Genomic DNA, 22,672 nt, shown 5'->3' with positions numbered 1-22,672 from the left:
GAGTCTCTTCAACTTTTCGGCAGTTCCTATAATGTATTCCGCTGCGATAGGAACAAAACCAACAGTACGAAATCCACCTTCGGAGGTGTTCTGATCGCTGTTGCTCAGCAACATTCTAGTTCACGTGTGAACATTACCCACGGGACTAATTTGGAACAAGTCTGCGTATCGGCATTCATCAATGGACGTAAGCTTTTTCTTTGCGCAATATATATTCCTCCAGACAACAGTAGAGATGTCTGTATGATTGAGTCACACATTGCATCAGTGCGTGAGCTTTGTGACAAGGGATCAATTGAGGACACTGTCTTGGTTTGCGGAGATTACAATCAACCACGCTTGAGTTGGTTATCGCAAGACAACGTAATCCAAGTTAAAAATGCTGCCCAGTTACCGCCAACAAGTTCCGCCTTAATTGAGGGAATGGATTTTTTAAATCTTAACCAGTTTAATGTACACGCCAATCAAATCGGACGGGTCCTTGACTTAGTTTTCTGCTCGATGCACCACAACATTTCGGTCGAGAAGTCAGTATCCCCCCTTCTACCCGTCGACACGCACCACCCTCCGCTAGTTGTCACGATGCAATCGCCTAGTTGTCCGGCTATGCCGGTAGTTGTTCCAACTAGCCAACAGCTGAATTATCGCAGGATTGATTTTTCCGAGCTGTGTGATTATTTGCTCCATCTGGATTGGTCAATGCATCTAGGAAACAGCGATGCAGATGCAATGACTATGAACTTCTGCCGAGTAATTCAGGACTGGTTGCAGAATAATCTCCCGGTAAAACGACAGCCTGTTTCCCCGGCGTGGAGTACATCGTCGCTGCGATCCCTTCGCCGAAAACGAAATGCATGCCAACGCAAACTTCGTCGCAAACGATCGCCGGCTACAAGTCACGATTTTCACGTTGCCAGTGAAGCATACCGGAATCTCAACGCTGTTCTGTATAGATCGTATGTACAACGAGTTCAAGTAGGCTTACGAAGTAATCCCAACACTGAAAGCCATTCGATGAAGAAAATAACAAAACAAATTTTTGTTTTCCTAATTAGTTGATTTCAACAGAAAAATGAATAACGTAACTAAATTTTCTCTTAATTTTGAGAGATTCTCAAATAATAGTTATTGAAAATTATTATTGATTTTGATTCAAGACGCACATCATACGAAATGACAGCAAGTAGCTAAGATGCACACCTTACTGAAATACATCAAGGTAGCGACAGCAACTATGTTCATACACGCTGGGCATAACGGTTAAGCACGTAGGTAGTTGTCTCAGCTTGGAAAGCTTGTTTTATCCTGGACGCAACTACCTGAACCAGTACACAAAAAAAACAGAAATTCAACTGACCTCATTTTGGTTTTACCTAGTTTTTCTTTAAAAACATTTCAATAAAGGGATGATTTTTATTGACATTTTTTTCAATACATGTGCACTGAAAATTGAAAGTATTGTCGAAAATTGTCAAAATCATTCTATTTCGGATTTAGTCGATTATATAGTAACATTTCAATTATTAACCAATGTAATATGTAATATGATAATTATTTTTCATCGTTTGAGATTCCAAACTAGATGTCGAATAAGTATGAAGTTTTTTTTGTAGTGCTGGATAGTGTTTGTGACTAAATAGAAAAAAAATATACCTTTATTCTAAAATTCAAATCAATCAATTTCCAACAATCCTTAAATACCTTTGGCTATTTCGTCTCATTTAAGAGTGCAGTTTATAAAAAGATAACATTATGAGAAACATAACTCTGTATTATATTTACGTGTGAATTACTGACATACGGAATTTTTCAACAATTTAATTCCATACCTTTCATCCGTCGGTCGGTGAAACAAAACGTTTGAAATATCCTATGTTGTATTTTACGATGAAGCAGTTTAATTCAACAATGAGATTAGTTGAATTCTAGTCGTTTGTGTCTTGGCTGAAAAGGTAGTGTAACGGCATATGCAATTGTGTCTGGACTAAAACAAGCGTTAGAAGCTGAGACAAGCGTTTCAAGCTTTAGCTCATGTAGCTTTTCAAGTTTTGTGCTTTAGCTTTTTAAGTTTTGTGCTAGGATGAAACGTTCGTGTCCAGACTGAAACTGACAGCATCAAACCAACAACGTTGGATTATTGTTTTCAACAAAAATTTAGTTCGCCCAAATATTAACTAGACGAAACCAAAAACTCAACTAATTTTTTAGTTGAAATTGTGATGAATCGGTTTTCCGTGAAAGGATTTTGGAACTTTGTGAATTCTAAACGGAAAAATCACAGCGTTCCTTCCAATGTGTACCTCGATGGAAAGGCAGCGTCGTCCACTGCAACAGCCTGTGAATTGTTTGCCAATCATTTCGCCTCCGTCTTTGCTCCCTGTTCAGCGTCTGATCAGGAAACCGAAATCGCATTAGGAACTGTTCCGCAAGATATCGCTGATTTAAGTACCTTTTTGGTTTCACCCGACATGGTAATAGCAGCTGCAAGAAAGCTAAAAAGCTCTTTCTCCCCTGGACCAGATGGGATTCCAGCTGCAGTTTACTGTCGCTGTGCCGTCGCTTTGGCTGAACCTTTGTCTCGCATCTTCAACCAATCATTTGACCAGGCTAAGTTCCCCGAAGTTTGGAAGCAATCCTACATGTTCCCAGTGTTCAAAGCCGGAGATAAGCGAAATATCAAGCAGTACCGCGGAATAACGAATCTTTCAGCTGGATCTAAGTTGTTTGAAATTGTTGTCAATCAATTCATCCTCAGCCGTACAGGAAGTTTCATCTCCCCAGACCAACATGGCTTCATGCCCGGGCGATCCGTTTTAACAAACCTGCTCGAATTTACGTCAACTTGCATCAATTGCATGGAGAAGAAAACACAAGTGGACACTACATACACAGATTTGAAAGCAGCTTTTGACCGAATCGACCATGAAATTCTTCTCAAGAAGTTGTACAAGTTAGGAGCGTCCGACAAGCTTACATCGTGGTTACGCTCCTACCTTACGCACAGAACGCTTTGTGTGAAATTGGACTCTTGTATATCGGCTCCGTTTACCAATAGATCAGGTGTACCGCAAGGCAGCAATCTGGGCCCACTACTTTTCTCACTGTTTTTTAATGATGTAGCAGTAGTGTTAGGTTCCGGGTGCAAGCTCATATTTGCTGACGACCTGAAGCTGTACTTAGTCATCCAGTCAGTCGAGGACTGCCGCCAGCTGCAAGCACTTTTGGATCGCTTTGTGAAGTGGTGTCGAATGAATCAGCTTACCGTAAATATTGCCAAATGCTCCGTGATGACGTTCCATAGGAAGAACGATCCGTTAATCTTCGATTACAGTATCGACGGGGTTGCGCAACAAAGAGTCAAAGAAGTCTGTGACCTGGGTGTAATTCTTGACCACAAACTGTCCTTCAATTCTCACATGACCAACATAATTGCGAAAGCAAATCGGCAGTTGGGATTTATTTCGAAGATTTCACGGGATTTTACGGATCCTTCACGGAAAACCGATTCATCACAATTTCAACTAAAAAATTAGTTGAGTTTTTGGTTTCGTCTAGTTAATATTTGGGCGAACTAAATTTTTGTTGAAAACAATAATCCAACGTTGTTGGTTTGATGCTGTCAGTTTCAGTCTGGACACGAACGTTTCATCCTAGCACAAAACTTAAAAAGCTATAGCACAAAACTTGAAAAGCTACATGAGCTAAAGCTTGAAACGCTTGTCTCAGCTTCTAACGCTTGTTTTAGTCCAGACACAATTGCATATGCCGTTACACTACCTTTTCAGCCAAGACACAAACGACTAGAATTCAACTAATCTCATTGTTGAATTAAACTGCTTCATCGTAAAATACAACATAGGATATTTCAAACGTTTTGTTTCACCGACTGACGGATGAAAGGTATGGAATTAAATTGTTGAAAAATTCCGTATGTCAGTAATTCACACGTAAATATAATACAGAGTTATGTTTCTCATAATGTTATCTTTTTATAAACTGCAATCTTAAATGAGACGAAATAGCTAAAGGTATTTAAGGATTGTTGGAAATTGATTGATTTGTATTTTAGAATAAAGGTATATTTTTTTTCTATTTAGTCACAAACACTATCCAGCACTACAAAAAAAACTTCATACTTATTCCACATCTAGTTTGGAATCTCAAACGATGAAAAATAATTATCATATTGCATATTACATTGGTTAATAATTGAAATGTTACTATATAATCGACTAAATCCGAAATAGAATGATTTTGACAATTTTCGACAATACTTTCAATTTTCAGTGCACATGTATTGAAAAAAATGTCAATAAAAATCATCCCTTTATTGAAATGTTTTTAAAGAAAAACTAGGTAAAACCAAAATGAGGTCAGTTGAATTTCTGTTTTTTTTGGGTACTGGTTCAGGTAGTTGCGTCCAGGATAAAACAAGCTTTCCAAGCTGAGACAACTACCTACGTGCTTAACCGTTATGCCCAGTGTGTATGACCATAGTTGCTGGCGCTACCTTGATGTATTTCAGTAAGGTGTGCATCTTAGCTACTTGCTGTCATTTCGTATGATGTGCGTCTTGAATCAAAATCAATAATAATTTTCAATAACTATTATTTGAGAATCTCTCAAAATTAAGAGAAAATTTAGTTACGTTATTCATTTTTCTGTTGAAATCAACTAATTAGGAAAACAAAAATTTGTTTTGTTATTTTCTTCATCGAATGGCTTTCAGTGTTACTGTCTAAAATCCCTATACTGCGCATTGGTTAGACCAATCCTCGAGTTCGTCTCACCGGTTTGGAATCCGCACCATCTAACTTGGTGTTTAAAATTGGAAAGAGTCCAGAAAAGGTTTATACGCTTAGCTCTTAGGAACTTGCCTTGGCGGGACCCGCAAAATTTACCACCGTATCGTGACCGTTGCCAGCTGCTCAATTTGGAGACTAGAATGTCGTCGTAGTATCCAGCAAGCTACTACCTTGGTGAAAATCTTAAATGGATAATGTGATGCGCCTGAATTGCTGTCCCGCTTAGATTTCCGAGTAGCAAGGAGAACACGAGATACATCTTTATTATTGCCGAGGTTCCATCGGACGTTTTTTGGATTCCATGAGCCACTGTCTTCAATGATTTGAACCTTTTCTCGTGCTGACGCTGCTTTTGAGTTTGGTGACTCCTCGAAAATATTTGCAAGCAATTTAAGAAGATTGCGTTTACTGTGATTATTATGTGTATTAGTAATAAGAAACCTGACATGTAATTTTACTTGACTTTATACTTTAACCTTACGAAAAGATAGTGGTTTTTACGTCCATTTGAGGGTGGCGCCTGGTAGGAGGAGGCCAACTCAAACGGACTTTTTCCCACTCGAATCATTTAGACTATAATGTCCGATGATACATAAATGAATAAATAAATAAATAAATAAGTCCCGTATAGCGATCGAAGCGCCGGCCAGTGGTAACGTGCTACTTACTGTTGTCATTTCAAAGCGCAGTTTTATTTCTTACACAAGTTGAAAACTTTACTTGTATGTCAGTTTTCAGTGGGATTAGTAAGAAATTCGACCGCTAATTTTTTTTCGGATATTGCGCCTAGTTCTTCAAAACTTTTTCGTTAAAAACTTTTATTTTTGCTCTGACATTAGATTAGAATTTGGAAATCATCTGGCATCAAAATAAAAGTTTTGATTTCTGAAAAAATCCGAATTTGCTGAAAAAGTCCTTGAAACAATTTTTTACTATTTTTGTTTGTTTTGATGCTAGATTTTGGCGTTTCATGCTATTTTAATCATTTATCGTCAAAAGTTGGATTTTTCCAGATATTTAAAAAAAAACATTTGGACACAGCACCCCCTGATTGGACTAAAAAATTACTTTGATTTCTATTTCGAAGCCATAAGCATTTTATACCTGGTAGGCGGGATAATTATAGATCTTCATTTTCATTCGTACCTTTCCTACCGAACATCAATGCATAAAAACTTCGGTTATGAAATGTGAAGCCGCTTTCCAATATTTTAAACTTATATACCTAGGGTATTCAGGCACGTGCACTAAAGTCCTGTCAATCCCATTTTTCATTGGATTTTCTGCTCTAAAGATATTACCAAGGGGCTGATCATAAATGATACCGCGTATTGACAGTTAGGCAAGTGCTTGGAGGTGAAATGTATCTTAAACTATTTGTTTTCTGCGAAACATTATTTATGAATGGCTCCCAAACAAACAATATTTCATGACGAATATCACGTAACATCAATGACGGAGCAGTGGGATTAAGGCCAAGTTCCCTCTGGGTCGTGCGAAACTGAGAAGCAACATCAGTTTAGGCACAGAGAAAGACGTCCGTCCCAAGTTAAGTAAAAATATACGCCGCATCCAAAGGTATAATAGTGATGTTACCACCAGAGGTAGTTCTGTCGTTATTCCGTTTAGTGCGTTAGTTTTACTAACACGACAGTGGACTACACAATTGATGTCCAAGTGACCGTCATAATTATATTGGAATATTACAGTAAGGTGGTCGTAGAATTTGTCTGAATGTCTGTTCTCTGTGACTTAGCTGTAACAAAAAAAACAAGCATTAATACACGCTAGAACAAGAATAAAAACTAGCAGAATAGATATCTTTAGAGGTGTGCGGGTTAAAGCATTTTCTGATGCAGATTAGCACCGTGAGTTAATATCTCAATCCTTTTTCTATTTTAAACCTGAAACTATTGAAAAAAACATTTTTTAGTTTTTAGGACAATAGCACATCCAAACCCATGCGACTTGCACGATTCTATAAGTTGCCTCATCAGATCTACCATAGTTTGCAGATGAAATTTGGGATGGCAGGCTGCTAGCGGATTGCAAAAGTACCAGATCATGCTGTGTGGGGTGTTGTCTCGGTTAACCATGAGGCGAACGAGATATTTGCAGATACGTCATTTAGTAGGACAACTGTCAGTTTGCTGGCTGAATTTAATTTGTTTTTTTCTTTAATTTAAAAATCAGAAAAGAATAATTAAGGTTTAAAAATGATATGAGTCTACTCGTAAGAACATTCGCTATCAGTACATATGAAAAACTGGCACAATTTTTCCAAATTAAAGATCCCTATAGTTACAAGGAAAAACTAGCAGAATAGTTACAAGTAACTCGTGTATATTACGATTATCAATGCTCTCTAATTTACATATTAGTCGATTGATCCGCTTCAGCCCTAAGGGCCTCAAAAAGAAGACTGAAGTGGAATCAATGCGGAGATTTAATTGCATCACTGACAACTTAGCACGCGTGTTAGGAGCATGATACCTTGGACTAGACAAAATAGAGGACTTGACGTCCCACACACTTCGAGACAAACATGAGACCACGTCGCGACAATTGTGCGAAGGATATTCTTACTGCAGTATGTGGTCCAAACCTGGAGCTCCTTTCCTTTAACAGCCAACAAGTATCGAACGGTCAGACACGTTTCACTGCTCAGCCCCGCCTCTCTGCTGCGTTATCACATGTCGGCGCTGTATCCGGTAATGCCGAAGACTCCCCGCTCTCTACAGACGAGCTAGTTATCTTGGTGGCCGAGGTCATCATCATTATGCGTACGTGCATGACTCGAACTGAACAGTTCCACGCTGTTACCTCCCTCATCAATAAGTATGTGCAGCGAAACCAATAACACTGTAAATTGGAACGCTTGTTCGCTGAGGAATAAGTAATTTGATCGATTTTCTCAACATGGAGAATTTCGACATAATCTTCAGCACTGAAACCCATCTGAAGCCGGAAATGAACATACATATAGCAGACTTTCGGCTTATGATACTCGACCAGTCCAGTACTGAAGAAGGAGATGTGGCTGTTGGTGTGAGGCGCAACATCCAATGCTGCCGGCTACCAAACATCAAACTCAACTGCATCTAAGCCATCAGCGTAGCGGTTAACACTTCGCTTGGCCCTATCATCATCATTGCGGCCTACTATCAGAAACAAGCCAGCATCCGGGATTATTCGTTGGCCTTATTAAAAAGCGATTTTGCCACGCTGACCCTGTGGCAGGCGAAGTACGTCATCGCAGGAGTCCTCAATGTGATGTGGGGTAACAGAAGGTGGAACCGGAATAGGGTCGTTCTTGCTGATGACTTCGAAGTCGGACAGAACAATATCCTCGTCCGCGAGAATTTCCAGATCCGTACTGGATATCTTCATCACCTGATCGCTACCTTTAATTCACCGGTCGCCTACAGCGAGCAGTCATCCGACCACTTTCCAGTAGTGCTAAGGATGAGTGCCACAGCCGAAACATACCACCATCATAATCGGCGAAACTGCCATCGCACCAACTGGGAGGCGGTACCCATGCTGCAAAACCAGGTGATCAACGCTCTCCAAATTGATAACATCACGACATAGGTGAGAATTATTGATCTTCGTTACAGTGATTTTCAGAAAAAAACTTCAGCAATTCCCTTCTCATTCAAAACCATACTGGTCCCTGACGAAGGTTCTTAAGAGAAAACCGAAACTTGTACCTCCGATGCGCTCGTCTGGGAATATAGATGATGGATCTCTTCTTATGAGAGGAGCAATAGTTTATGTCTTCTCATAATTTGGGACTTGGCATAGTTAGTCCACATGTTGAAATTGATCAATCTGACAATTCGGTCCCAGGAGAATCGAAAGTCATCATAGAGCTGATCACTTTTTGCTAAATTATCCCAAAATATGAAGGCCCATGGTTTTGACGATACCGTCAAACGGAATAACTTGGAACAACGTGTTTACGTTCAGATAAATTCAGTAACGTTAATAATAATGTTTGCAATTCAGTACTATAGCTGTCAATTGTTAGCATATTGTAAAAGATAATCATGTACTTCCAGTCATTATTTTCGGTTTCTTTAGTGAGTTTCTGTATTTCGAGATTTTTCAATAGAAAAGAAGCTGGAATGTCGTGTACATATTTCATGTGGATTGCCATCTGCTTGTGTGTTTGACAGTTATCGTCTCTGGCTAATTTTACACCAATCGTAAGCATTGCCGGCCACCTAAATTTGTGTTTCTTCAAATCTACAATTAATTTTCTAAATACAAGAGCTTGTTAACAAGAAAAAATTAAAAGAGAATATATTTGTTTTGTTTATTTCAATTACACGTCGTGGTAGTCATTGACTCTGCGGCAATACTGATTTCTGGGTTGAACGGAAGAAGACATATGCATGCTGGACGTTACCGCTTTTAGTTCTAATTATCACTACACGAACGACGTTATCTTCTCCTGGGGAATTTTTTGATGTCATGGTTTAGTTTCATCCAAAAGCAGAACAATTTGTCCAACCTGGATGTCCACAGGTATTGTAGTCGTTTTCCGTAGATCATTCAGTTCGGTGAGATATTCCTTCCTCCATCTATTCCAATGACTTTGTGCATATTCTCCTCGACGCGTAGTGATTCCTTCCCCAACTGTTCTTTACTTTCCAAACCACTGCGAGCAAAACTACGCGAGATCTTGAGTACCCCACTGTCATATTTGAAGAAATTGATACCGCTGAACTAGAAACCGATTCACCAGAGTTCGATACGACGACAGAAGATGGCGGGGAAACCGTCTATCATCTTGATTCACTGTTGGGGTTGCAACTGGGCCAGATCCAGGAAATCCAGCCTATGAAGAAGAGTGTGGTGTTTCCTGGAACTGGTTCGACATCGATATTTAGAAGGACAATCCCATGCCAAATGATTGCGCCCTAAAGTTACTACACAACCGCTTCGAATTAGTTAATTGTAACCGCTCATCACTCTCTCAGTGTGTAGAAGAAAGTCCATGATGCCATCTCGTGTGTGGATCTTCATTTTTAGTTTCTTTCCAATAGCCGGCGGTTACAGCGGCTGTAAAAATGAGCCAAGGGAATCACCTTTCGTGTGAAATTTAATGTGGGCACAGATTTCTCAATTTTTTACCTTGCGCTTCATTTGCGCAAAAACCAAAAAAAAGGTCGCCGCGTCTTGTTTTCAGGCAAATTAGTACGTTTTCCGTGACACAGATAGACACAGATTTTTAAATGGGCCGCGCACAGATTTTTCAAAATATCACCTGGCATCCCTGCGTGCAATATATTTTGCGTTGCGTGTAAGACGTCAAAACCGTACAAAGAATTAGCCCTACATTCAACAAAACGTTGAACAAAGTGAATCAGCGTAAGACGTTTGTTAAACAGTCTTTTCTGCGAGAGAGTGCAAAGTTGATGCAAAAATGGAAATTAAATGCATTTTTTCTAATTTGATGCAAATTTGTTATACATTTCTAGAGTGATCTTCCCCTAGGATTTGTTCATATTTAAACAAATCCGTCACTCTTAAAAATTTTAGTTTCATGATTTTTTATTCATGCAAGCCATACAGGATTTTATTCCGTGTAATTAGCCTAGCACGTTGACGAAACAACCCTCCCGCAACTTGACATTTAGCCTAAGGGACCATTCATAAATTACGTAACGCGTTTGGGGGGGAGGCGGTCCGAGAAGTTGTGACATGTTGTGACATATGAGGGAGGAGGATAGGCTAGACCGTTACTAGGGTTGCCACCTCTGGAGAGGCTTTACTGATCTGGGGGGTGGTGGGTTTTGCGTGGAACGAAACAGAAATTGGAATCAAAGCGATTGCTAGGCATTTTAGAGCAGTTTAATCGCTTTTCATTAGAACCTTAAAGTAAAACTGTAAATTTTTCACGCTTGAGGACGGTTTTATCGGTTTAATGTGGTGTAGTCTTTCACTTACCTGACTAAGTGCCAAGAATACAAAAGCACCAGCTACTCTCACCGTGGAGGTCGAACGAGCATTGCTCTCCACAACTAACAGAAGAAGGAGAGCAAAGGAGGCAGAGCTGCGACATCACACTATGTGGTGTCGGTTATTCGTCACCAACAAATTTTAATTTCGCAGCAAAGGGGCAAAACTCACCTCCCTAGCCCAGTTAAGGATCGCTGCTGGAGTAGCAACAACACCGCAAGAATTCGTTTGATGTTGACCTAGTCAGTTGGATTAGAACAAATCTGCCAGACCTTAGTGCAGCTGGTGATAAGCACCACTAAGAGTGAAATGATTTGGTAAAATTGCAGTAAAATAACATTTTTACACCATTTTGAGCGACTTAGTGGAATTGTAGCACATAGCGAAATATTACTTTCCTTAACCCTCCGGAAGTCGCGCATATGGCTTACCGAACGGGCAGCCGCTGGTCCCCTAAGACGATTTCGCTAGATTTTCAGAGCAGCGTGCACTCAGCGCACTAGCGCGACTTCCGGAAGGTTAATTTGTTGTAAATTTTATTTGTTTTTCATTTTCATTGCTTTGTGAAAGAAATTAGCAATATTTGGTGAACTCTTCGCCACCTTGAAACGAAGGGTTAGTAGGGGAAAATAAATCTGAACCAGAGTAATAGTTTATTCAGACTTTTTAAATATTTTGTAAAGAATCAATTAATTCCAAAAAAATGAACCTATGCTTCTTCCCACCAAACCCGGAGAAATTGATGTAAAACCCGGAGATCGCTCTCGAAAACCGGAGTCTCCGGGTCAAACCCGGAGGGGTGGCAACCCTAACCGTTACTTTAAGTTGAATTTACCTAATTTTGAGTATACCCCAAACAACTCAAAAGTACCTTACTGCACGGAAGACCTCGACTGAGTCGAATCTCTCGTTTTGTTTTTGACAACACTAACAAGTGCGAAAGCGACGCACAGCTCAAAAACATTAGATAATTTAGCAACCAGTGCCCGCAAAAAAGGAAAGTTAGGCATCACTTGAAAATGTTCAAGCTCTTAAGTGTATTCTTTAAAACGAAAAATAAATATTGCCTTGTAATGTTTATCGGAGCTGGTGAAAACAGTAAGTATCAAACCAGAATATACATATTTCCATGCGAAATATTTTCAATAGTATTTTGAGCTGAGAACAACAATGTGTACTATCTTACCGCTGGATTGATTTTATCAGTGAACAATAATTTAAATACGGAACTTATTTGAAGCGCTACTGAACCAGTCTTCAGAACCAGTAGTATTTCGATTGTGAAAATCCAGCAGTGGATTGGTTATGAACATACATTTATTAAATGATACACACAATTTCTTTTGAATCAGAATATTATTTAGTCTAGTGATCAAAATTGCTCGTGAAAATTTCAAAAGTTATTAACTAAGATCACTGAGAACTGACATACAAGTAGTTTTCAGCTTGTGTAAGAAATAAAACTGTCGCTTTGAAATGACAACAACAAGTAGCAACTTGCCACTAGCCGGCGCTTCGATCGGCCAGCATTCGCTATATGGGACTTATGTGCAAACTTGGATACAATGGTGACTCACGCATGCGAACCTGTATGCGATGGTGATTTTCACCGTATTTTCATTCAAATGTTTACACAGGTTTTTCGGAAAAGTTTGTTCCAACTTATATGTCTGTTCTCTGTGCTAAGATCACAATAATTCGTTCCCGTAATTCTAAAACAAGAAGCTCTGCTCGTTTGAATACATAAAATTTTCGCTCGTTTAGATACGTCAAATTCGTCTTATCCACACTCTACCTAGAGAGCTCTATTCTTTACAAGGAAAATTTCAATCTGTGTAAGAAATAAAACTGTCGTTTTGAAATGCCACCAGCAAGTAGCAACTTACCACGAGCCAGCCCTACAGGTACTTTATACACAGACTAGCGAAGTGTCAAAAATTGCAGCCAAACGGACTGTCAATAAGTGCAGCCAAACGAGCATGAGGGTTTAAGAAGACCCTACAGAAACATTGACAATAAATCATATATTATTGATGGTGTAACGTGATCTTGAAAATATTAATTCTGTACAATTTGAATGGGATTGATAGATTGAAGCAGTCTTATCAATATATTTATTGACAATATTCCTGTCTCGTATAGGGTCCGCTTTAGAGAGGGGAAGTACAAGAGGAAGCCCATGCAAAGTTTATTGAGTTCTTGTCGCTCGGTCTCACGAACACTTCTGCAGCTTCCTGGTTGAAAACAATCCCATTTGATTTTGCCGTCTTTGTTTATTATTTTCCACCAGCTAGTGATGTAGTGTTTGTGGCATGTGACGTGTACGTACATGAGCCGTAGAAAAGTCTATGGGAGCTTCCGTGATGCCAGTTTACATTGATAGTTGCTAGTTTTACTGTTTTCTCCGCAAGTCGCAAGTCTGTTATATAAAGTGTCTGTAGCTGCGGGCCCTACAATACACGCTCATCCAAAACTACTCAAAATTTGAGTTCAGAGCACTCAATTTCAAAAGTAATAGCAATGTGTTAAAAATGAGTTTTAATTTGAGTAGAACTCACTCATCCCTGGAGTAATCATTAAATCCATATCAACATTTGAATAGGGCTAATAAGATTTGTAAACAAACTTTTGTTTTGCTGATTGCTCTTAATTTGTTATCATTTCAACACAGAAAACATTTGAAATTGATTCTACCAAGGGTAAAGATTTTGATTCATGTGTATTTTTCATGAAATTCAACTCGGTTGCGGAATAATAAGCGAAATAGGTTTGTTTACAAAAGTCTCATTAGCCCTTTTGAAGAATTACTATTGAAATGTTCAAACTTCACGAAAATATGTTCACACCGCATCTACCATAGTTTGGTTGTTCCGGTGGTTAACAAAAACAACATTCAACGCCCTCTTCTTAGGATTCTGCATAAGATGTTCGGTTTGTTTATTGGCTGTCCCCCGTGGAGTTTAACGTGAGAACAAAATGTGCACGAAAGTCTATCTACAGACGAAACTGACAATAAACGAAAAGTTTATTAAGCGCCACATGCTCTATCTATTGATAAAATAACGTGCCCACACGTCGCCACCTTGCAGGCGAAAATAATTAGGCTGTGCACGCTGACGAAGTCGACTAGCAAGTCGACATAAATTGACTTTACATTAGATTGTACATGTCGACATAAAATGGACTTTTACTGTGAGCCGTGTTCACCCCTAGGGGCAGATCACTCTAAGAATGTATAACAAATTTGCATCAAATTGAAAAAAAATGCATTTAATTTCCATTTTTGCATCAGCTTTGCACTGCCTCGCAAAAAAGTTTGTTTAACAAAAGTCCTACGCTGATCCACTTTGTTCGACGTTTTGTTAAATGTAGGGCTAGTTTTTCTGTAGGGTTTTGACGTCTTACACGCAACGCAAACAATATTGCACGCAACGCAAAAACATTGCACGCAACGCAAAATACATTATGAATTTTTATTTTGATGGAAATAAATGCATATAATTTCGCTGATTTTAAAAAATGCATCACAAATGATTTGCCCCTAGGTTCACCCACATTGCTTCCCAGCTAAATGGCAGTGTTGGTAATCACGGCTCACAATAAAAGTCATGTCGACTTGCTAGTCGACTTCGTCAGCGTACGCAGTCTATTATCGATCGTAAGTCCAAAGCCAAAGCTTTGTCGATTTTTTCAGAGCCGATACTTCCAACCAAATGCGGGAAATTTGCTTATTTTGAGATAGAAGAGAACTGCGTGAGACAAAGGATAACAGCTTATGGTGGACTGGACGGCAGATTGAAGTTATTCTTGGATCTTTGGCACTAACTTAGCACCAGATTAAACGGAAAAACAAGTAAACTAGGCATGCTTGAGAGATTATATTTTGTCTTGCCTCCAATGCTAGCCCCAAAATTGTTTAAAAACAGGTCCAATAATGAACGCACGTTGAACGAAACAAGTCCTACAAAGGACCTGCATTAGACAATTTTGAAGCATCGATTTATTAGGAGGATACGCCATAAATCAAGTTCTAACGCTAACTGATGTTGATCATCCATCGCATAATCTCGACGTCGTGCTCAAGCAAAAACCTATTTCAGTTAAACTGGCATATGTTTTGCGTGCAATTAGAGTTAGAACCTGATTAACTGCTGTCGATCATACATTTTGAAAGAACTTTATACTACCGCCCTCCGTTTAAGCCCAGAAGCGGTTTGCTTCCCTCCCAATTTGCCGTGTAAACGATTTGTTTTCCTCCCAATTCAAACGTCAAACGTGGATAAGTCTAGAATCGAAACTGAGTCAACTGCTGTCAAAATGTGTGGACTGACAGCGTTTGTAGTTGGAACCTGACCCTGTTTCGGGGACAATTGGTAGTCAGCATCAGTCGAAAACTCAGCTTTGCCTCAGCCGAAAACCACCAATTTTCAGCTGCTAGAGACATCTGTGCAGCGTATCGTCGATTGAGTACTCGTGCTCCCTCTATGGACATAATTTATTTTCTAACCTATATATTGCAATATATGCTAGAAAATAAATTATGTCCATAGAGGGAGCACGAGTACTCAATCGACGATACGCCGCACAGATGTCTCAAGTGATTTGATTGATTCATGTCTCGCACGAAGTTTTGGTTTTATCGGCTGGAATCTAGACGAATGTGTTTACGCAATGGACATCTAGACGAATTACAGTACGCAGTTTTTTTGTTTGTTTCAGTGATTCCATAATGGTTACATGGCAATTAAACGCGTTTCTTTTCTTTCGAGTTTTTAAATACTTGAAACCTAGAGTTACTATATTAAGAGTTAGGCGGACACAAAAGCCGGAAAACTGGCAGCTCTTATTTCAGGGAAAAAACACTGGCATCCCATGAAAATGTTCAAGCTCTAGCTTAACAATTTCATTGTCGTCGTAAGCAAGGAGTTTTTATTCTCAGGTGATACGATCCTCGAAATCGACGATCAGCCATATTGGTTCAAGAAACGACAGCTAACAACATTATTTACTACATCCCCATGCATGTTTGCTTGGATTTCAGTATGTAAACAAAGTTGTTCGCCGTCAATTTTCTACTCCGCAGCTTGCTGCACGCTTACCTCACTCCTCACCTAGTTACGGCCAAAGACGAATCACCTTATAACTCTAAGCACCTTGGTCGTAAGTAAGAACTTTACTTGCACGAATAGAAAAAAAACAATTCGAAGATCGGATGATATGATTTCATACTTGTGCGAATATCTCTTCTTGTTACAGAAAAAAATCGGTTCATTCGTTTCTCTACACGTGATAACACAAGAGTTAAATAGTTATGACCATAATCAATACCTTTCCCATATACATCCAAAGAGAACATGTTATGTGACGTCATACTCGATTGGCTCCGGTATTTGACATGTTCAATTGGCTCCGCTCAGTGTCTCCGCCTAACTATGAATATAGCAACTATATTGAAACCTGCAGAAAAACGCAAATAATGCGTGAGCTTTCTAGGCATCGTATCGCTCATTCAATCCTAAGTTTTCGATATTTTCAAATAGCATTGATCTTGAGCATGTTGACACTCATCCATCACATGCGTGGATATAAACTAAATATCCAACCTCATTTGCAACATATAAAACATATAAATATTTAAAATCAAATCTCCCAATCGAATTGAACGATTTTTCCGAGAGGTGTGTATTGCGCAAGCGTATATCTCATGTGACTGACGATTTTTATATGCAACTAAAATATTGCGAATATTTTCTAAAATTCACATCGTGGTGACACTTCACCCATGCCGTGTACCGAATTACGCGCCCATTCACTTTGCATCAGCGCAAGCCGAAAACAGATTTGATGTTTATTTTCGTTTTGTTTGCACTCAAGTAGGTGTTACACCTAAAAAAACTTCGACGAAACGCTAGTTTATCTCGGGATAGACAATATGCATATTATTGAATTGTCATGAGTGAAAATTATGATGCCAGGAAGTTTCGAACAATTTTCGAAATAATGTTTTTCGAACATGTTCATTTCGTGTGGAAAACCATACCAAGGTACCAGCACCAACTGTGAGTAGAATGGAACAAATATAATACCAGCGCCACCTTTGAGTATATAATACAAACACTTTGACATTCTTCAATTAAAACAGCGTGGAACGGTACTGATAATTTAAAAGATAGAATTTTTGAATGTGTCGTAGGTGATAATCAATTTTTATATGAAACTAATGAACTATTCGATTGATGTTCTCCGGTGTAGTGGAGTGCACTGTATGGCACTTTCGAGCAGAAGCATATGATCCATTGACACTTCTGTTCGAAAGTGCAAAACCAATGCCAACCACTACACCGGTGCATTGCCATCAAAAACGGCATAAGTTTCGGTTCCCGATGCCAGAGAAAATCTGCGACTAACTTATGAAAATATTGTACAAAAAGTTTATTGTATACTAGCTATGGTTGCTTGGACTTGGTTGTGGTCCCAGGTTTTCGTTTCGTGTAGGTTTAAGTATACGCACAAGCAGCATCTCTGAGTAGAATAGAAAAAAAAAGTTTTGAAACGAACAGAATGGAAAAAGAAAGAATTCAGCATCTTTCAAATAAAACCGTGATTCGTACAGTTAACAGGTCACGTCACGTACTCAAAAAAGACGGCATCGACTTGTAACGTATCTTTCTGAATTTAGGTAAGTTTCTTATGATTTTGCTTTCTTATGTGAATAGGATAATGAAAGTACTTAGAATTACTTGTCGATATTATGAGCATAATATTTTTATTCAGTTCGGTACGTTTGCATTAGCTTTTTTTTGCAATTTGCATTTCTTTCAACTAAAGGAATAAACTAAGAGGAACAATTTTACAGCTATCTTGAGATAGCTGTAAAATTGTCCCTCTTAATTTATTCCTCTAGTTGAAAAAAATGCAAAATGCAGAAAAAGCTAACGTATACCGAACTGAATATAATTATTATCATGTCCAAAATATCGGCAAGTTTACCAAGGGTCACATGATGCAACCAATTCGAATCGATTTTTCAAATTAAGGGGGTTAGATGAACTACTTTTTTGTTACTTGCAATAATTCCCGGGGGCCGTTTGAGATGCAATATTATCTGTGCTTTATCATTTGACAATGAAAAGAAACGTGTGATCATAATTATTATTATTTAGCAAAAGTATGACCAATTGTTCATATATGCCCATCGATCGGAATACTTGAACCACCACATGAGGAAAATTGAACCATTCCTCCGGAAAATATAAAGACACGTAAATATATGAAAAATTATTATTTTTCTTTTGTTTTTTTGAATGTGTGAAATATCAGTTAATTTGTATACTGAAGTGTAATAGAAAATATTCATATGAAACTATCCCCTTGTTCGCCTATCCCCACTTTAAAGACAATTTTTATGATTATTTTGAAAGTCAACAAACGCTACTGGAGAAAAAATTATCAGTATTTTGACGTAATATCCTTAGTTATCCTATCCAGTGGTTCACGATAACGAATAATTAAGTTTTATTAAAAGTATTTCGGAATTGGAGATAATTTTTGACTAATAGTTCAGGTTAGTTTTTTTTTATTGTAATTTATTAATTAATCGTACGGTGACTTGTTGGTTTTACCATTACTCAGGTCAAGGATAGTATTATTTAGGAAACATTATTACACATTTCTCGATCCCTATGTTTCGGCAATAATAGTTGAAAATATATTCAAATAGTTGAAAATATATTCATCGTCGATCGCTTTAATTTATGGGAACCGCTTTAAAATTTTCGTCAGCAATAGTTTGAGTTTTTAAAAGTAAACTTCCGTTGTACTGAACGAAATAAGTAGATAGATTTTTGCGCTATCTAATCCGAAATATGCACAACTCCTGTACAATAATTTTAACAAAATGTGTGACCTGTTCGTCTAATGTTCGACAGACGAGCATATTTTTAATCAAAATCATATTTACACAGCCGATTTATACGATTTCATAACTGACGGAATAATTATTCATAACCATAAAGCTTATTCCTTTATTGACACTTCCTTTAGTGACAATCACCAGTGCCAGATTCGCTTGAAGAATACTCGATGATTTAAGTACAGAAAACATACATGCATCTCAAACAAAAAAATTGGTATACTTGTGTAAACAATTGAATACCCATCAAAACGTTAACATCACCACATTAGTATATCCCAACTAGAGGTATAGAACATTGCATGATGACGCAAAGGAAAAAATTACAGCTCATCGAGTTTGTTTACAAAATGTTAGAATTTAAAAGCGATTAAAACCCAGCTTCCCGCAGTGATGGAATCAAACAATTTCTAAGTCCATGTCAACAAGCCCCCTCTATGTAAATAGCTGTCAATTCAGACTCACCCAGCAAACGAAATGGCGACAGTAGCACACCCGGTGATGTCATACCAATTACCTTCGAATAGGTCTTTATTTTTTTTACACTGGGGATGGTCGTATGTTCTCTATGATTTATCATCCTGCTTTGAATATTATCTACGAACATAATTAAACTTTTGTTGACTTCTTTCGCAACATTTACAAATCTCGGTAAATGTTGCGAAATAGGTCAACAAAATTCACTTAATCGAAATAATTCAAAACTATTTAACTCTTCGGGTAAGAATTATAGAACCAATATGCTACCCATTAGAGGAGGCAGTGATCAAGCGGCCTTGTATGCAATCTTGCATATATTTTCATTTGATCCAAATTTACCAGCTCACACTAAAAATTTATGTTCATCATCTCTGCTACGGGTTGTGACATACGATGTCACAATTTCATTACCCAAACAAATCACAGCAATTTCATAACTAGTTTTGACAGCATGGATCAGGGGCGACATTATGGAACCATTTCGAATCGACTTTTTCATACAAGCTTGCATACAATAAACCTTTCGTTTCGAGATGCGTAATGCCACCCCAGATTTCAGGGAAGCGTCATGTAGTACCAATTTTACATACGTGCGCCATCTTTGAATAGAATAGAGAGAAGATATAAACTAATATGAACCAGTTAGTCTTTCGAGTTAATGCACACCCCATCTATGTATAGAAAATACAGACACTCATGAGGTCGGTTACGTGAAGTTACGTAACATATTGTTATTTTGTACAACATTCTCCAAAACTTGGTTTTGTGAAGTTTAACCTGTAGCCGATTATCCCTAATCGCCATCGAAAACGAGCGAAGAGATTCATGGACATCAGAACATTTTTAAATCGTCTATTATTTCTATACTTTCTTATGAATAAAATTACTTGACCGTTTTGTTAAATCGACATTTTTTTAAAATTTTGATGATTTGCTGGACCTACATGAAATTGTTACGTAAACTTACGAAGAGTATGTAAAATCTTACTATTAAATATCTCTTAGAGTTATTCTACTGCTCTTTTGGGTAATGGGAGTGCTCGACACAGACCATTAATTACAAACATGTAAGATTTCAATATTCTTAGTTGACTCGAAATTGTCACACCAATTGTGCTCTACGTACCAGCTACTAGAATTCCAAACCTGTGTCATGTGAAGATTAAATATTTTCAAAAATTACAAGAGCATGTCCGTCACTGTTGTGCTATCTTATGACAAATGCCATTTTGGGGTAAACTGAGTTAGATATGCCGCATTACTTGTCTAAAAAATCTCTACAAAGTGACATTTTCAGAATTTTGACATGGTTATTGAGATATAACGAAAAACGTGCTGAGAAATTTTTACTTTTTTTGCTTCAAATGACTGTGTCTGGAGATTGGCTCAAGTTACCTTGATGAATAAGATGATTTTATGTGTAAAACTATCTGAGAAACACAATGGCATAATCATTTTCAAAACAAAAATACACAAATTGTGAGAAAAATACAGTTTAAGTTTTCAACTGAAAATATAACATATTTGGCAACACTGTAACCAAAAATAATTGTTTTTCTGGATTCCCTGAATAATTTCCTTTAAAATGCATCTCACTGATTGTTTATAGACCAAATGAAGCCAAAGCTATGAATAATAGTTAAAAATTAATGATTTTTTTCTATGGAAAATTTTCCATGCACGATTATGACACGTCATACAAATTTTGTCATCAACACACACCTATGACACGTTTGAGTGCGACTTTTGTTTACATTTATAGTAAAAACTAGCAACATAATCAACCGATCTTCGTAATATTTGAGAGTTTAATACAGAATAGATAAAAACATCAATTATCTTCTTTGAATTGTTTTTCTCGAAATGTGCTAAATGGCGCTTGTCATAAGATAGCACAACAGCGATTCCAAAAAACTATTGAAATTTATTCTAATGAGACTACTTAGAAATAATGACTAATTTCTGACAAAAAGTAATGAAATCATCATAGTTTATTATGATTTGTTTAGCTACTTGTTCCATTTCAAAAAAATCTTGCAGCAAAAATTATTCAAATGCTAAAGCAAGTAATAACTATCCTAATCAGGTAAACAATAGAGTCAAACTGGTTGAACCGCCAATACAAACAATTAGAAATGTAAAGTAAACTAACAAATAATCCACAAGGATACAAAAGGGTAGGGGAACTGGCGGTAAAATGAACACGTTACGCAATGTCGTTATTTTCTAACTAATTAATGAATGAGATATTACAAGCACCTTATATGTTTCTCATTAGTCATGTTTTGTACATATTTGGTGAAAATACTTCGACAAAAACGTAACATTATTTATTCATTTAAAACATGTCCAAAAATGAGACGTGTGGGTAAAATGAACATGTGGTGGTGGTAAAATGAACACCTTCTGGTGACCTGCAAAATGCCCTGTATGTATGCAATGCTTAGCGATGCCCTGCGTCTCAGCGGATCATGAGCTTTGCATACGCACAGGGCATTTTGCAGGCAAAAAAACCTATCACAAAAAATTGAATGACGTAATATATTAACCAATTTACAATCCTATGGCATCGAAACACATCTACAAACTCCATGGGTGTTTGAACTTTTAGGATCTGTTGGAGAACAGTGAACACTTGAAGTGAGAGTTCCGTCTAATTTTTAGGCTTGATACTTGAAATGGTAAGATGGTTCATATTCCGCTAACCACAATCTGTTCATTTAACTCCATAAGACATTGTATTTTCAAACAGCCGTTCCGATTGAGCCATTTTGTCTTGATCCCTACTTTATTGCGGTGAAATATCTGCAAGAGGTTCAATTACTATGATGTAACACCATTTTCAGAATAAAATAAAATTTCACCTCAAAAGACCTTATATTCTACATCAGTGACAGACATGAATGCCGAATTCGGTTTTTATCATATTTATTTCACATTCGAGAGTTTTTTATCATAAGAAGTGATTTCAATATCCTTTGATTACTTGACAGGTCAGGTTTCTGTAAAGTTTGTTCTAAATTTAAAAAAAAAACATTGGCTTGATTTGGCAACCTGTTCATTTTACCTCCCCTGTTCATTTTACTCGCTGTTCTCCTATCCAGAAAAAACGGAGAATTTAATGATCGAAATATTGCGAATTTTACCCCAAATAGACTCACAGCAAAATAATTTTGTCACACGAAAATATGCTCACACCACATCTACCATAGTTTGGTCGTTGCGGTGGCTAACAAAAACAACATTCAACGCCCTCTCTAAGACTGTGCATAAGATTTGTTTGGTTTGTTTATTTGCTGTCCCCCATGCAGTTTAACGTGAGAATATTTATTTTGCTGCTTTCAAAATGTGCACGAAAGTCTATCTACAGACGAAACGGACAATTCACAAATTGAATGTACCCACTTGCTATCTTTCTGCCAAAGAGTTGTAATCGTTATGCCATCTATAGCCGAAAATTTCAATTCCTGTTCTGAAATTATAAATTAAAATTATACAATGATGT

The sequence above is a fragment of the Topomyia yanbarensis genome, chromosome 2, assembly GCF_030247195.1.
Source record: "Topomyia yanbarensis strain Yona2022 chromosome 2, ASM3024719v1, whole genome shotgun sequence".
In the NCBI taxonomy this organism is placed as follows: domain Eukaryota; kingdom Metazoa; phylum Arthropoda; class Insecta; order Diptera; family Culicidae; genus Topomyia; species Topomyia yanbarensis.
Note: the sequence above shows the minus strand (reverse complement) of the source record.